General features: G+C 48.6%; 1 pseudogene; it reads left to right on the plus strand.

Annotated features, from left to right (window-relative positions):
* The first annotated feature begins 7296 nt into the window (after positions 1 to 7296).
* On the plus strand, positions 7297 to 8712 carry LOC126516422 (uncharacterized; annotated as a pseudogene).
* The last annotated feature ends 9744 nt before the right edge of the window (positions 8713 to 18456 follow it).

Here is an 18456-nt window from a genome sequence, read left to right on the forward strand (position 1 = left end):
GCAACCTGCTGTTCATGATCTGAGAATGCCTGCCAAACGCACCCCAGCCCATTCTTATTCTTCTGAATATTTCAGTCGCATGATCCGGATCCGCCGTCACTACCTGCTGTAAGTCGATGTATTCCCTTACCACTTACAGTGCCTCGCTACCTATTGTAAATTGCTGTTCTCTTCCGAGACTGTTAAACATTACTTTAGTTTTCTGCAGATTAATTTTTAGACCCACTCTTCTGCTTTGCCTCTCCAGGTCAGTGAGCATGCATTGCAATTGGTCCCCTGAGTTACTAAGCAAGGCAATATCATCAGCGAATCGCAAGTTACTACGGTATTCTCCATTAACTCTTATCCCCAATTCTTCCCAATCCAGGTCTCTGAATACCTCCTGTAAACACGCTGTGAATAACATTAGAGAGATCGTATCTCCCTGCGTGACGCCTTTCATTATTGTGATTTTGTTGCTTTCTTTATGGAGGACTACGGTGGCTGTGGAGCCGCTATAGATATCTTTCAGTATTTTTACATACGGCTCGTCTACACCCTGATTCCGTAATGCCTCCATGACTGCTGAGGTTTCGACAGAATCAAACGCTTTCTCGTAATCAATGAAAGTTATATATAAGGGTTGGTTATATTCCGCACATTTCTCTATCACCTGATTGCCAGATTACCAGATAGTCACTATCATACATCCGTTGTTATACTTCGTCGTCGTTCCTTCATGCATGGTCATGCCATCGATGTCACCCCATCGTTGTCACGGCATTCTCGTCATACCTCATTGTCATCACATTGTCCTCATACGGTTGTCATGCCATACACGTCATTGCCTCGTCGTCGTATAGCCGTCGTCATGCATTCGTTGTCGTATCGTCGTTGTGGTGCCGTCGCGGTTATTTCATCATCGCGATTCTAACTTCGATCATCATCCGACCCTCGTCACATAGTCGTCGTCGCATAGTCGTCATTATACCACTACCTTCATTTCATCGTAGCCACGCTGCTGTTTTACCATCGTCATCACTTTAGTAACGTCATCAAATTCTCATCATGCCTTAGTGATCATATCACCTTCGTCGATTGATGGACGTCATTCCTTCGTCATTCTGTCGTAATCATGGATTCAATCGTCATTAGGCCAGCGTTATCACAATAGTCGTCCTTGCATTGCCAAGAGGCAGTCGCTATCATGCATTAATTCTCATACCGTCGGTGTCATACCGGCATGGTCATGCCTTCGTCGTGATTCCAGCTTCGTCATTAGTTCTTTTCTTAGCGTCGTCACCTTGTCATCATCTTCATATGCTCGTCGTCATCACGTCGCCAAGCTGCTGTCGTTATATCGTCATTATCTATTAGGAATCTTCTTGGCATTGTTGTTATGCCGTTGTCGTCATAAAAGACCTGTCTTTCCATTGGCCTAATTTCGTCTTTATCGCTCCATCTTCTCCACTGCGCCAGCTTTACACAGCCGCCATCATGCCGCCATGTTCATGGCTAATCTTGTTGGTTTGACACGTACAGCCTCATAATTCAATTCAAGTTTAATACTTCTGCCACAATGCGATGTGCCATGTGAGGCAATGACTATGCTGAACCTTCTCAGAGGTTATAAAGTATGGCACGCAACAACGCCTCAAGCAAACACCTCTCCTTGTGTGTTCTGTGTACTACGCAGACAAACAGCAGGGGTGCACGCATGGTAACGTTTAACATCAACTCACCACTCTCACGTTAGCCTAAACGTTGATGAAATTAAGCTTTAGCCGTCAACATCACCGCTAATTATCGTCAATCAAAGCATCCAGCACGGAAAGCTTCACTTACATCGATTCCCACAGTGCATGGGATCTGCATAATGTTTTCGTCAATTTTAGTTCCTAGTATGTTCGCAAAAAAAAAAAGAATACAATAAAACTACTGCTTTGCCATGAATTGAGGTATTGTTTTTGGCTAACAAATATCGTGCACGTTGTGGTAATAACGAAACATCTGGGCGACTTCTTAGACTTCTGCTTATTTACACGTGAACCGGATACATGCTAATATGGTGTTAAGGTCAACTTCACGTCTCAGCTCTGTAACGACCAAACGTGTGCGCTGATTAGCTCGTTCGCACGTGGTCGCATGTTTTTTTTATTGTGAGAGTTTGTCAGAGTAGACTCTATCACGCGCTCGTAGTGAGTAACCGTGTCGTTTAAGCTTCGTCTGCCATTGGTGTTTCGTTTGCTTAAAGATCGCGACAGCAATCGTAAAAACTGCGTATACGGATGAATTAACTGAATTTTCTGTATTTATTTGTGCCAACACTCTGACTGTCACGTAGGGCGTTACAAAGAGGGGGTGGGGGATTCTGTACAATAAGTGGAAATCATGGTTTTGAAGGATGATGGAACCGCTTGTCGCAGTCCTTGGAAGGAAGGAATAATCATGCAGGTTTCTACGTGAGCTTGAGACGTGAAATACAGATGTAGGTGTCTGTATCACGATCGGAGCACTTGCTGCACGGGATAGTTAATTGGCCGGCCGCACTGCTGAACATTACCACGCTTGCCTTTACGGCTGCCATCGTAAAGACAAGCATGGTAATGTTCAGCAGTGCGGCCGGCCAATTAACCACCCCGCACAGCATATATATATATATATATATATATATATATATATATATACAGGGGGTCCCAGTTAACTTGGACCAAGATTTTTAAGAAGCCCAAGCGCTCTAGGGAAACCGTACCGACAGCATAGTAGCGGCAGTCGAATGTACTTACAGCCAGCCTTTTTATCATCACGAAGTATTCATTAGTTATTTGTTTTTAATTAGTGAGGTTTTTATTTATTGTTTGAATCGCAAACATATTAATTACAATGTTGTAGGGCACCTTAAATAACCTCCGAATCAAACATTTATTTCGTGCTGAAGTGGTCCTGGTTGTTCTTTCCAAGAAAAAACAAAAGCCCGCGAAATACGCGAAATACGAAATAGATGAGCACTCGCACGCCGCTACTCAAAGAGAGAGAGTTAACTTTCATTGAGCCCGTAGTAAAGGTTGGTGCGCGCTGGCACCAGACGGGGTGGAACCTTCTTCTCAGGTCCCATATGCGTCCAGCAGTTCCTGACCCCTAGCCGCCAGCGCTAGCTGGCGGCTAGGGGCTGGAACGGGGCTAGGGCCTAGTAGGTCGGGGCTGGACAACAAGGTCTCCCATCGCTCGGGTGGGGGGTTCTTGAGCTTAGTGCGCTCTGCAAGGATATGTGCTAGAGTGCCTTCTGATCGTCTGCAAAACGAGCATGAAGTGTCATCCTCTGTTGGGAACATCTTGTGCAAGAGCACGGGATGCGCTAGCGACCCAGCTTGCGTGCGTCGCACGATCGTTTGCTGCCTGCGGCTGAGTTGCAGATGCGGACGGGGAAGCCTACATCTGCCGCTTCTGTACATTTGGGTGATGTCTTTGTAATGTGTCACGGGGTGCGGTAGCTCTGGCTCGTCGTCGGCCCGGGTTGACAGTTCTCGGGCATAGTGGTCGGTGAGTGCGTTGCCTTCCACTTCCGAGTGAGCCGGGACCCACACGTGCTCAACGGCCCGTCCCGGTGATTTGCGTTTGGTGAGGATCGCTGGTGCCGCGGGAGAGATGTTCCCCTTGCGGTAGCTTGCGTAGGCAGTCTCGGAGTCTGTGACCACGGTCCTCACTCCCGCTTGTGCGAGTGCGAGGGCCACGGCGACTTCTGCTTCGGCTGTATTCGTCGTCCGTATCGACGCGCCTATGACCAGTTTATCGATGGTGGTGACGACCACCGTTGCTCTGGTGCCGTGCTTGGGAAGCGAGGTGTCCGCGTAGAGAACCTCGGGGTCCTCTTCCAGCTGTCGAGCCAGTGCCTTGGCCCACGCAGAGCGTCTCTCGTCGTTCCTCCCCGGCTGCTCCGGGGGAGGGGCTTGGTCTTAATAACGTCTCTCCACGTTGTGGGGAGCGGCTCCGTTGTCGGTTGCTGTTCAATTTGCCATCCTATCTTGCGTAGGTCGGCCCAGCCGTGCTCTGTCTGGCTCAGCCTTACTCTCTGGTGGGATAGGTGTGCTTCCACCAGCTCTTCCACCATGTTGTGGGCACCTATGTCCAGCAGCTTCTGCGTTGACGAGTAGACTGGGATGCCCATGGCGAGCTTGACTGCTTTCCTTATCTTCGTGTTCAGCGTCTCGCGGTTCACCTTCGTAAGCTGGAGGTACGGGGTGGAGTGCGTTACGCGTGACACGACGAATGCCTGCACCAGGCGCAGTGCGTCTTCTTCTTTGATCCCTTTGTTCCGGTTGGTGACTCTCCGGATCATGCTCAGGCCCTGCTCTGATGTGGTCTTGATTTTGTTGACGGCTGCGTGCGCCTTGCCGTCGCTGCACAACAGCAGGCCCAGTATCCGGATCTTCTGCGTTGGCTTGATCTTTGTGCCGTCAATGGTGATAATTATGTTCGGCGGCGGCACTTTCTTTGGTCTTCCGGGCTGTACCATGAGCACCTCCGATTTCTGTGGAGCGCAGCTCAGGCTGCAGGTCGTGGCATACTCGTGGACGGTCATTGCCGCTCTCTGCAGGACTTGCTGCACCCAGGCATCGGACCCCGCGTGGTTCGTCCACACTGTTATATCGTCGGCATAGAACGCGTGGTCTACGCCTTCGATCTGATTGAGTAGTTCGGGCAGGGGCAGGAGGGCCAGGTTGAAAAGCAGAGGCTACAGGACCGACCACTGTGGGGTACCCCTGTCTCCGAGCTCCATAGGCTCGGACCGTTCCTTTCCTATCCGGATAGTCGCCGTTCTATTGGTTAGGAAATCTTTAATATAGCCGTAGGTCTTGCGGCGACACCCCGTCTTGCGCAGGTTCTCGAGCACGCTGGCGTGGGACACGTTGTCGAAGGCCCCCTTGAGGTCCAAAGCCAGTATACCCCGGGGCACGTGCCTCGTTGCTCTCTTAAGCACTAGTTCGTGTAATTGGATCACTGTATATATCGATCACCAGTGTATATATCGCTGCTATAACCAAATACAGCATAACCAAGGCTGGCTAGCCACACAAGGTTAACCCTTACCGCCGAGAAATTTGGAACTGAAGAGAAGACAGGAAAGATGAAAAAGGTGAGCGAGAAAGACGAAGATCGGAGAGGAGGACAGGAAAAGGCGATGCCAATTTGCCCCAGGTGGGTCAGCCTGTAGGTGCCGTCTACGGGAAGCAGAGGCCAAAGAGGTGTGTTGCCTCCACCTTAACGGTCTTAACGGTCCGAACACACGGCATCGGTTCGACCCCTAAGATTCCTATTTCCCCGGACACGGCTAAGCCGCGCACGGCTACACGCGGGAGGGTCCGATCCTCGGGTGCTCGAGTACGTGGTGTCGCAAGACAACAAACGCCTGCTGACTCAGACGCCTCTGCGGGGGAAATTAGGGTTTCAAACACTATTTCTAAAACTCAACGGTAAAGACACGCACAGAGCTTGCTAAACGGGAGAGTGGCGGTCGAGGCGGAATTTTTGCTTGACAATTTCAAATTAGGGTTGTTAGCTTGCGTAAATAGTGAACTATTTATTACTGCACTGCTTACCATCAGAAAACATTCTCCGCAACGTGAAGTATAAGGGAAAATCTGTTTCAATTGCGCCCCCCCATCTTAAGAAAACGGCAAAAAAATAAATTGCCCCCAGAGATTACCGTAAATCTCTCGCGGCACATGGATGAGGTTTTCGTAGGATGCCATTTGTCGTGCTCAAGCCTTGCAACCCATATAATCCTTCTTCTAACACGACAGCGTTAAGGAGCTCGTGTCGCCGAAAAGCCGGTGTTGCCGGCGGCGCTGGCCGTGGGCGCAAAATCCCGGAAGGCAATTTATAAATAAAAACAACTTGCAAGATGACCTGGGGGGCAATCGAACCAGGATCTCCGGAGTGTGAGGCGGAGACCCTACCACTCAGCCATGAGTTCAATCGTTCAGTAGGGGACAAAAACACCTCTAGTGAATGCGGTGTTGCCTTACAAACGAGCCGTAGAAAGTTATACTGCTTTGTATATCGGTAATTATGAGCATGTAAATTACAGAAGTCGCAGTTAAACGCGTAGCGAAGTACATTTCCGCTACATTTATTCTGCGCTTTTCGCACACGCAGAGCCATCTTGCGGCAAACACAGAAGACCCCCTCCTCGCAATGTACGGCTATAGTGCCTAGAATATACTGCTAGGGTCGTACGAAGCGCTCTCCCAATGGGAGAGGGTGGCAGCGCGCGCGATGCCTTCCAACTTTGGCCGCGAGAGGCGCTGCTCGTCGTAAAGGTGCCGTCGCTGCCGGGCATGCCGCAGTCGCTGCAGTTGCATTGGTCGTGTGCGGTGTGTATTATAGTATTTTAGTCGCATCCGCGCTTTTTCCTGCGTGTTTCTCCGTGCTGTTCCGTGTGAGGGAAGACCACAGCGACTAATGATGCTAAACTCTAAGCATCAAGGCCGGGAAAAAACGTGTTTCGTGCCGCTCTGTCGGAGTGGCTACCGGTCGAATCCGGACAAAGCTTCCATGTTCGGTGTGCCCTCGGACCCAACACGGCTTGCGGAGTGGGAGCAGCTGATCAAAAGACAGGACCGCAATTTGACTCCAGCGTGTGCTGTCTGCGAAAAACATTTTGAAGACCGCTATATCGAAAGAACGTTCAAAGTGACGGTGAACGGTGTTGTCAACGAGATCGCCCGAGACAGACCACGTCTCACACCCGACGCAATGCCAACGGTATTCGACAACTATCCGAAATACCTTCTGCCTAAGAAGACATCGAAATGAAAAGTAAGGAACTTGTGTGACCAACCTGCCGCTAAACGGCAAAAGCGCAGTGCCGGTGCAGGCGTCAGCGATGGAGCGTCAAGCACGCTCGACGATGTCTCCGACGAGCCGCCAGCAACCGAAGAGCTGTGTGAGAACTCATGCCCGCAGCAGCAGATGGGTTGTATTGCTGTTAAAGATCACCATCCGTTCGACTCAATTTGTATTCCTGAAACCTGGGCCAAGCTATCTGAAGCACCTGCTGGCTCTGTAGCCTACGCATGTTATCGAGCGGAAAAAAATAACTTTGCCACTTTGTATATAGAAATAATGCTAACATTTGTAAGCTTGATGCCTGAAAGCGGCTCTGTGGTCGCTACAGTGTATTTTCTTGGAAAAGAACATAGCAAGCACGTGCTTACAACAATAGTTGAAGCTGAAGAACTAATTAGGCGCAGTGCATTGGAGGTTCCTTGTGGCGGATGTGGCCTGAAACCTGATTCAGCAAAGCACATATCATTCATGGGGAAGTATTTTGCAGAAAAGTGTCGCTTGACCACCGAGACTGAAGGGGAGAGCTGTGCTCAATGCAAATACCAGCGGAAACTTACTCAGAACAAGCTGCGCAGAAAGAGGAAACAAGCATGCAGTCAGCCAAACAAAAGCAGTAATATTTCTCGTGCTCTGCAAAGAGCAAAGAGAAAACTGGCAGGTGCTCAGCAGCAAGTGGCTCTAATGAAGGCGCAGAATGAGACGCTAAGTGAGTCTGCAGTCGAAGCTAAAATTAAGTCCCTCCCCCAAAAGCAGCAACTCGCTGTAAGGACTTGTTTTCATGCTGCTCCGGAGGTCTGTGAAGGGAATGGCATATGACGACAACTGGATTATCGAATGCATCTTAATGAGAATGCGAAGCCCAAAATTGTATGAGCACCTGCGGAGAGAGAAGATATTTGTTTTGCCCGGACGAACTTGCCTGCAGAAATACCTGCAGCAGTTTAAAGGTGGATTTGGACTAAATCCAAATATCTTCAGCGCTTTAAAGGAGAAGACAAAGCACATGGATGCCTTTAGCTGTCGCGGCGGCCTGCTGATTGATGAAACCAAGCTTTCGGAGCACCTGACTGTGATGTCAACAGGTAAATTTCATTATTATCTTCAACATTACCTTCCTTTGAGCCTGCACTTTACCTAGAAGGTTATCCCTGTTTATTTGGAAAGGATCACACAACCAAATGCTGCTTTGATACTTATTATGTTGTTTTCCATTCAGGCAACTTAGAAGGCTTCGTAGACCTTGGTAACAACACGACAGGTGACCAAAGAGGCGTCCTGGCCGACCATGGCATGGTAGTGCTATTCCAACCTTTCACAGGTAAGGTTAATCATTGCGCAATGTATTGTCAAAGCAGCTCATTTTTAAATACTTTAATCCCCAGGAAACTGGACACAAGTCCAGTTTCCAGTGATCGCAATCGACTGGCCCCTAGTCGAATAAAATCTCGATCAGAATTAAGTTTCCATGTAGCAACAATGAGTCCGGACCATACTCGATCGTTCTATCACAACAACGTAATGCGGCCAACGCATGAAATTTCGTTGCTTATTTCAAGTTGGGTACCTCGCTGAACATTAGCCGGTCAATATGACTTCTGCTTAAGTCCTCTCGCGGTTCACCACAAAGAATGAACGAATAAAAATTTAGCAAACTGGACCTGGTTGTACGTGTCAAACGTTTCGCCGAGCGCTGTTTCAGTCCAGGATTTTTTCCGGATAATGCCAGGGCGGTAAGATTGTCTCCAGCCAGTAGAGTTTTTAAAGCAAAAACTGCTCTCAAAGCCTTCAGAGACAGGCTTTCGCAGTGAAAAGCGCAGCGCACCAACGTCAGAGTTGCCGCACCTACGCTGCCTCGGCAGCGAACGAGGCGTGGTGGCACCTTAGCGATTGCCAGCGCCACCATGCGGTGGCTGCGGGAAGGCATCGCCTCGGCGGCCACGCGAGCGCGCGCCCTCGGCACACTAGCAAGTATATTCTAAGCACTATAGTACGGCGCTGCCCCGACAGGTGGCGCGCCACGCGCGCATTGGGCCTGTGCGGGGACCGGTGCGAGGCGCGTCGCCGCCCGGCTGGCTGTCCGTGTCGATCACGACGTTCCGAGACACCGAAGGCCCCGCACACTCAAGTTCAACAAATGGCCACAGAGGGCGAAAAATCAATCGAGGCGTTTCAGTGTAAGCGCGCAAGTGGAGCTACTGTAATTTCGTCGCATACTTTAATTTGTGCTTTCTCTGCTAGGGGCGCTAAACATGCTGAATTTTTTACGTTACACAAACCATTAACATAAACAATCGAGGTGTCTAAGGATGTTTTTTTACCTCAGGCAAACAGGCAGTTGACTTATTAAAAACTTGATTGTTGACGCTGCTTTTTAGTCATAGCGTCAAGGTTTTTGTACTTGATTAACCACCGACAGCCTATTGGTATCGATGTGTTTCCTGGCCGTTGGCGTTCGAATACTACGGCGGTAAAACATTTTCGAAAAGCATGCTGGTTTCGTCTGCGAGTCATTACATAGACTTGCTATAAAGAGGTCTACTCTTGGCAAAAAATAGTGGCTCATTTTGATTAAGCGTTGATTATCATAATGATGATGATGTGTAGTGTTTTGTGGCGCAAGGGCCAGGTTTGGCCAAAGAGCGCCATGACAAGTGGTAATGTTGATGTATTATGGATGGCGTGCACAATGAATTCCTTATGGTAGATGTCACATGGCTGTAAAAGGGCCTAAAATCTGTAGCTGTAAGTGGAGTAGAATATATAGTTGCTAAAATAATGAAGGTGACTAGGCAGCGATGTGGGTTATGGCAATGGGCTGTCGTAAAAACACTGTGCAATAAAACAACACTGACACCAGAGTTTTAAGAGAGCCCTTGAATGCAGGGCTGTTAGTCACGTGCTAAAAATTGCCTGGCCAAATGATTTTCAGGATGTCGGTTTCTTCTAAAAAATCTAAGACTGTTTGCAGTTTGAAAAATGGTTCGTCACTAAGAAAAAATGCAGGATGGAGAGGTATATTTTCGCGATATGCAGAAGGGAAATACTTTTTCCTCTCCGTTTCTATTGCAGGGCACTGGATAAGAGCATGGATGACTGTGAGGCCATCGCCGCACCTACTACAAGTAGGAGGATCCCCGCCAGTCAATAGGTAGGAGTGAGTACTGTAAGTGTGTCCTATTCTTAATCGGCAAAGAAGTACTTCTTTGTACCGTGCTGTTTTCTCACTTATCCAACTCCGCAATCTTGGTTTTATAATATGTAACTTATTCAATGTTTGTGTATCCCACTCTGATTGCCAATGTTTCCTCAATTTACGGCGTAAAAAGGGCTTTAGGTCTGTGGCAGGAATGGGGATATTTCCATCTGTGTCGCTAAAACTCACTGACGTAGCGTTTTCGTCAGCAGCTACGTTGCCTTTTATACCTTTATGGCCAGGTACCCAGCATATAATAATCGCTTGGTTGCAGATATATGCGGAGCACAACAAACTATACAGCGCATTCAAAACGGGATTCTTATGTTTTCGTAGGCTAATCAGGGCTCTCACGACACTTAGTGAGTCTGTAAAGACAACAGCCTTAGCGACATTTCTGCGCCTTATGTGTTTAACAGCCGAAAGTATACCGTATGCTTCTGCCGTAAAGATACTGGTGTGTGGGTTTAGTGGCCCTGATGTTGAAAATGAGGGTCCGAGAGCTGCGTAAGCAACACCAGCAGGAGACTTCGAAGCATCTGTGTAATATTCGTCACAGGAATACTTCTCTTTAAGTTCAAGAAAATGTGATTGTATGTGAGCCTCAGGTGCTTGTTTTGATATTTCTAAGAAGGAGATGTCACATTGGATAGTTTGCCACTCCCAAGGCGGTGGAAGCCGAGAGGGGGCCATTAAGACATTCTCTAAAAGAGAGACTCCTGTTTTTTCTGAGAGTGCTTCCAACCGGAGGGACAGAGGAGGCCGGACACCTGGGCGGTTACGGAATAGCCTGGCCGTGGAGGAGTCGTGAATAATTGAATGACATGGATGATCCACAGCTGATTTTACCTTCAAGGCATACGAAAGACACAAATATGTCCTTTGGTAGTACAGCGACCATTCATTAGATTCGACGTAAAGGCTTTGCACAGGACTAGTTCTAAAGGCGCCTGTTGCAAGGCGGATGCCTAAGTGGTGGACAGGATCTAGCATTCTTAGAGTACTAGGTCCAGCAGAATTATAGACTATGGCCCCATAGTCAAGGCGTGTTAATATTAGGCTTTTGTACAACTTTATTAGGCATCTCCTGTCGCTTCCCCAAGCTGTGCGTGACAACAGCTTCAGAAGATTCATAGTCTTGAGGCACTTTGCCTTAAGATACTTCAGGTGTGGCACAAAGGTTAGCTTACTGTCTAGAAGGATCCCTAAGAATTTGTGTTCACAGCTCACAGATAACCGTTCTCCATTGAGATTGATTACTGGTTCCGCCAGTATACCTCTTTTATTAGAGAACACGACGCACGTACTTTTTCTCGGATTTAGCCTAAAACCATTTTCGTCCGCCCACTTAGACAATTTATTTATGCAAAGCTGTACATGTCGCTCACAGATACTTAGATTACATGATTTAAAACCTATCTGGATGTCATCTACATATACAGAATAAAACATACTACGTGGTATGGCAGTCTGGATCGAGTTCATTTTGACTATAAAAAGAGTGCAGCTGAGCACACCTCCTTGTGGAACACCAGCCTCCTGCGTAAATGGACGGGACAGAACGTTACCAAGTCTTACACGGAACGTGCGATTGGAGAGGTAACTCTGAATGGTGTATAGCAAGTTGCCTCGAACTCCCATTTCAGACAGATCGCGGAGGATTCCAAAGCGCCAGGTTGTGTCGTATGCCTTCTCCATATCTAAAAATACAGACAGGAAAAACTGCTTGTGGACAAAGGCATCGCGGATATTTGTCTCGATGCGGACAAGGTGATCTGTTGTGGATCTACCATCTCTAAAACCGCACTGTAAGGGATCGAGTATCTTGCTGCTTTCAAGAAAATGGATGAGGCGACGGTTAATCATTTTCTCAAATAATTTGCATATACAGCTTGTCAGAGCTATGGGCCTATAATTGTTGGGTGAGGAAGGGTCCTTGCCCTCTTTGAGAATAGGGATTACGATTGCTTCTTTCCAAACAGAAGGAATGTAGCCTGCAGAGAACATGGAATTAAAGAGTGACAGTAGTGTTTTTTGTGTTTCGGGGTGTAAGTGTCTGATCATCTCATACATTAGCCTGTCACTTCCTGGAGCGAACTTGTTGCAACAGTTCAGTGAGGCCTGGAACTCAGCCATTCCAAATGGACGGTTGTATGCTTCGTTGGATGTGCTTTTCCGATCCAAATTCATCTGCTCTGCTAGTCGCTGGTATTTTAGGAATGTATCTGTGTAGTGTGATGTACTGGAAATGTGCTCGAAATGTGCTCCTAGACAATCTGCCTGATGCTCCAGGGTGTCTCCTTGTGTATTTAATAAAGGTAACGGATGAGTTTCGCGGCCTTTTATTTTGTTAACCCTGTTCCAGGCTTTTCGTTCGTCTGTTTATGAATTGATGCTGCTTATGTAGTTTTTCCAACTTTCGCGTTTAGCGCGGCGGCGCGTTCTTCTCCCTTGCGACTTGATCGCCTTGAAATTAATGAGGTTCTCTGCGGTTGGTGAGTTACGGAGGAGATTCCAAGCCTTGTTTTGCTTTTTCCTGGCTTCTCTACACTCCTCATTCCACCATGGAATACGTCGTCTTGAGGGCGACCCTTTTGTTTGGGGGATACATACTGATGCAGCATCAATAATGAACGCTGTTATGTATGCTACTGCGTCGTCTAGGCTAAGTTCACAGATATCATTCCAGGGCAGCTGCGTTAGTTCGCGAAACTTCGTCCAGTCGGCTGAATCAACTTTCCATCGAGGAACATGTGCAGGATACTCACTTTGTTTTTTAAGGTTTAGGACGATGGGGTAGTGATCACTGCCATAAGGGTTATTAATGACATCCCACTGGAGATATGGCACAATTGTACTAGACGCTATGCTTAGGTCTATCGAAGAAAATGTTTTATGTGTAGAGCTGTAAAAGGTTGGCTTTTTCTTATTAAGCAAGCAGGAACTCGAAGTGAATAGGATGTTTTCTATAAGCCGTCCTCTCGCATCACAGCGTGAGTCACCCCACAGTGTGCTATGCGCATTTAGATCACCGACGACTATGTAAGGGTGACGCAGCTCATCAATAAAGCTTTCAAATGTTGTGCTAGAGAGTTGATAATTTGGGGGGATGTATACGGACGTGATAGTTACTAGTTTATTGAATAGTACTGCTTGGATAGCAACTGCCTCAAGGGGAGTTCGGAGTTGCAGTTGCCGACAAGCAACGCCTCTGTCTACTATAATTGCTACGCCGCCGGACGATGCAACAGCATCATCTCGGTCCTTCCTGAAAATAGCATATTGCCTAAGAAAGTTTGTTTGCGTAGATTTAAGGTGTGTCTCCTGACCACACAGCACCTTTGGATTGTATTTGTGTAAGAGTTCTTTGACATCGTCGAGGTTGTGGATCAAACCTCTCACGTTCCAGTGTAATATTTGTGTATCCATATTGTTTGTGTTTATGTGCTGTGTGTCAAGAGATATCACTTAGACTTGCTCAAGGGACCTTTTCAGGCCCCTTGATGCGGGGTATTTCTTTTTTCTTGGCGCGCTCTAGGGAGCAACGCCGTTCCTTCGGCGTCTGAGACGCCGGAGAAGTTTTTGTTATATCCATCGCCTCGTCAGAGGCGCTGGATGACGCCCGCTCAGCGGGCACGCGCGGGGGTTTTTCGGGCCTGTCTGCATGAGCAGTGGCCCTGGGACCAGCAGGCTCGGAGGTCTGCTGGTCGTTCGTGGTAGGGGGCGGAAGAGCCGTGGCTGCTCCCGCCAGGGGGGCTGATGGCGTAACCGCCGTCACATTCCGTGTGACTTGCGCGGCCGCCTGAAGATGTAGCGCTGCCCCCCGGCGCGCCACATCGGTGTAGGAAGGACTGGACTGATTTTGGAGTGAGAAACGCTTACGTGCCTCTGGAAATGATAGGTTGAGTTTTACTTTCAGTTCTATGATTTGTTTCTCCTTTTTCCACGAGGGGCACGATCGCGAGTAGGCGGGGTGATCTCCTTCACAGTTGGCACAGTGGTTTGGTGAAGTACAGATGTCAGAAGAGTGTTCAGAAGAACTACACTTAGCACAAGTAGCACGTCCTCTGCAGGTTTGCGACCCATGCCCAAAACGCTGACACTTAAAGCATCGACGCGGATTTGGGATGTACGGTCTAACACGAAGCTTGCAGTAGCCGGTTTCTATTGATTCAGGGAGAATGCTGGTTCCAAATGTTATGATTATATGCCTAGTTGGTATTTCTTTGTCATCTCGTCTTATTTTAATCCTTTGCACTTTGACAACGTTCTGTTCTTGCCATCCTTCTAGTAGTTCGCTTTCACTCAGTTCGAGAAGGTCATCTTCTGAGACAACCCCGCGCACTGTGTTCATGGATCTGTGTGGGCCCACTGAGACTGGAATTTCTCCAAATGCAACAAGTTTCGAGAGTTTGTCATATTGCGCTTTGTCGCGAAGTTCGAGAAGAAGATCACCACTTCCCATCTTAGTTACTTTATAGCCTGGGCCAATTGCTTCAGTGAGAGATTTCGCAACGACAAATGGTGAGATCATTCTGACTGTTTTCTTATCGTGCTGACTATGTACAACGTGGTACTTTGGAAAGGATTGTTTTGGCTGCATGAAGAAGGTGAATGTTTCATCGGTGCGCCCCCTCTTCAGGGAGCGATCAGGTAGCGGAGGAAAGTTATTTGCCATATAGAGCAGGAAAGTTCGGCGGCGATGGTGGCCACCCACCACCGAGCCCAACAAGGGGACGCTACAAGGTTGGAAGAATACCTGCAGACGCCAGCCATACATCGCCGCTATAACCTAATATATATATACCCAAGGCAGGATATATAACACACGGTTAACCCTTGCCGCCAGGAAATACGGAAGTAATAAGAAGTCAAGAGAAGACAGAAAAGATGGAAAAGTGGGAGAGAAAGACGAAGATTGGAGAAGAGGACAGGAAAAGGCGACTGCCGATTTCCTCCAGGTGGGTCAGTCTGAAGGTGCCGTCTATGTGAAGCCGAGGCCGAAGAGATGTGTTGCCTCCGCCGGGGGGCCTTAAAGGTCCAAACACCCAGCATCGGCTCAACCCCCAGGATCCCCTTTTCCCCAGACACGGCTAAGCCGCGCACGGCTACACGCGGGAGGGTCCAACCCTCGTGTGCTCGGGTACGTGGTGTCGCAACGCACCAAACGCCTGCTTGCGCAGACGCCCCTGCGGGGGATTATCATAATGAATGCGGCGGAGGTTGAGGTACGTTTTTATGCCGTTGATCTCCATAACACTGGAAGTACGCAAACCGATGTCACAGAACACCCGATGCATCATTGTGTGTTCTCCGTCATCGCTTGTTTGCTGTACGCCTACTAATTCTTCATTTCTTCTTCAAGTGTTGTATCCTCCTTTTGTCCTTTTTCTCTTGTGCTTCACTTACAGTATGTCGTTTTGTCAGCTGTAATGCGCATTTGCAAAACCAATACATGTTTGATAAGACGCAGTGGTTATCATAATTTCACTACACATGTATTAAGCTGGCACATATGGTTCAGATACAGATACCTGTATGCGGACTTGCACGACGTTGATGCGGAGATTAGGATAATTATGACACCCGTAAAGAAGATGCAGCTGACGGCCGTAAGCTGTTGCGTTCTTTCCGCCAAACTACCCGGCCTGGTAGTGCTGTAAAGATGCTGTATAAAAGTGACACGCGGTGACCGGGAAATTATTTTACTTAGCAGCCGACCGTACGTTTTGTAGCTTAGGTCTTCTTTCTTGTGCGTTTGTGCTACCCTTATTAATGAGCCATTTCTTGACTATGTTCTTGACTATGTAACCGCGTTTGTGTGGATGCGTAGACGTGTGCTTTTTGTTGTACTTGTAAAATGCAAATAAAATATTTTCAAGCTTACTCAATCTTTGGTGTCGTGTGCGTTTATTCCAGTCGAGGCCATCGTGCCACCTGGAAAACGCATTCTGTCAGTAGCCCTACACGAAATGCAACAGCTGGAGCGCGGAGGCACAACTCGGGGTAACGGCGGCGAAATAAACGAAAAGCGCTCGGGATGCCCTTAAAGATCAGTTCAGAGTGTGCCTTAACTCTATATGACTCAGCGCTACATATATTCTGCTGCGCCTCGATCATGCTTCCGCCAACTGGCGGGAGCACGATCGAGGCGCAGCAGCCAAAACCCAGTAAAGCCAAAGAACACCTGGTAAAGCGGCAATACTGTTTCCGTTTCCTGTTGTACAGCGCCGTCTGTGGTCGCATACTTTAGTTCACGACGCCACCGCTACGCTTATTTTCGTTGCACTGTGGAAGGTACAGTTTCCCTTCTCTAAATTTGTATAGGTGTTCTGTGACACCGTGTTCTTTGGTTCGTTCCGCTTGCTCAGGCGCACGTTTCGTTGCCGCGCCGAACGCTGCGTTGCTCGACGCTCACCGCGTGATTGGTGGGTGCAAAGTCCGATGCGGGGTGCCTCGTAAGTGATCGCTGCGCCGTAGCGCATTGTCTTACAACCCTTGGCGGGTCGACGGGAACGCTGTCGCGTTCCACTCTTGAAGGCGAAGCTTAAGCGTCCTCCAATTTTTTGGGGCCTCTCGGAAAATGCAACGATCGCCAACCATTCCTGGAGTGGTTTGAGCATAGTGGCACTAATGCAAACAGCGCAGCCGTGATAGCCAGTACCGCTGTAGCCTTTCTCTAACCCACTCAGCTGGACGCACGGCTTTAGAGATGCCACAACTCTGTGAACTTGTATATACGCATCTCTTCCTCATACCATCATCATCATTCATCAGCCCTTTTCCTCCCCGTCCCTTTTCTCCAGTGTAGAGTAGCAGGCCAGAGCAAGTTATAGCTCAGGCGAACCTCTCTGCCTTTCTGTAAATAAATCTCTCTCTCTCTCTCTCTCTCGTGGCACACAGCAGCCGGGAATGTTGCGTGACAATGCTCAGCGAACTTATACCCGCAGGAAATTCCTCCCAACTGCCGGCACGTCCGGACACACGAGCTGGGCGTTGCAGTGGCGGATAGCGCCACGGAAACCGGTTGTGGTGGCGAGACCACAACCACTAAGTCCCGGCGGCGAGACGACTTGAGGCGGCACCCCGGGGAGGCAGCGGTATCTCCGCTACACTTTTCATCTCGGGGGGCCACACGCAGCAGACACAGCAACGCGCAATTGTCGTTTGTATAGCGGCGCTACAAAGACGCAATGGTGTTTCAGTTTTTTTTTTATATCGCAGACATATATAATAAATAAGTATTTGTATGCCTGCTCAATGGGGAAACCCGTCCGTCCGTCCATCCGCCCGTCACGTAAGACGATCGCTTTCAAGATAGGGCCCGTAGCAGCGAGCGAATTGACTCTCGCTTTCAACGCGAACTAAGCCTCGAGAACACAGCGCACACGAAACTCTGAACACTGGTTCATAATGGTTCGGCGCGGATGTGTAAGGCGCTAAACAGCGCTAACGGCTCATAATGTGCGCTCAGTGAGGCCGTTCGTTTGCGGGTGGTAAGGGGTCGAGTGCCGGTAATTACAACTACAAAGACGTAGTAGTTCTTCAGCAACGTCCGCACTAAACTTCCGTCCACGATCACTAATCACAACGCGTGGATGACCGTGGCGAAGAATCACGGAGTACAGCAGGAACGATGAAACGTCAGCTGCTGTAGCCGAAGCAAGTGCCGCCGTCTCAATATACCGGATCAAATAGTGCACACGCACAATAATCCAGCGACGTGATGTTGTAGACTTGGGGAAGGGACCCAGCAAGTAGACACTAACTTTTTCATATGGCAAGGTCGGCTGCTTAACTGGCTGTAGGGTACCCACAGAAGGCATCGTTAACTGTTTGTGTCGTTGGCAAATTGCACAGCTGCAAACGTACTGCTTCGCCGTCTTCCAGAGCTTGGGCCAATAGAAACATTGGCGCAGTCGGTGGAGCGTCCGAGCAAAGCCAAGGTGGCATCACATGATGTCTTCGTGCATGGCCTGAAAGGTCACAGTCCTCAATGTTTGGGGAACCACCAAGAGAAGTGGAGCGCCGTCAGCAGAATAATTCGTCCTATACAATAAACCGTCAACAATATTGAAAGGCGAGCCCCGGGCTGGTGACCGAGCGGCGCCAAGAATAGGTGTAATTGAAGGGTCATGCTTTTACTCACGCTTGAAGGCGGTCGCATCAGGAAACTGTTCAGAGATGGTGAGGAGGTATTTATCTAAGTCATCGTCCGTATGTCGCATGCTTGCTGACAGAAGGCGAGATAAACACTCAGCATCGGTGTGACAGCGACCACTCTTGTACGTGATGGAAAAGTGTTCTTGAAGCCGCAATGACCACCGAGCTAATAGGCTAGGTGGATCGCGTAGTCCAACCAACCAACAAAGAGAATGGTGGTCTGTCACTATCGTGAAGTCGCGGCCTTACAAATATGGTCGAAACAAGTGGGT

Source organism: Dermacentor andersoni, chromosome 1 (assembly GCF_023375885.2).
Source record: "Dermacentor andersoni chromosome 1, qqDerAnde1_hic_scaffold, whole genome shotgun sequence".
In the NCBI taxonomy this organism is placed as follows: Eukaryota; Metazoa; Arthropoda; class Arachnida; order Ixodida; family Ixodidae; genus Dermacentor; species Dermacentor andersoni.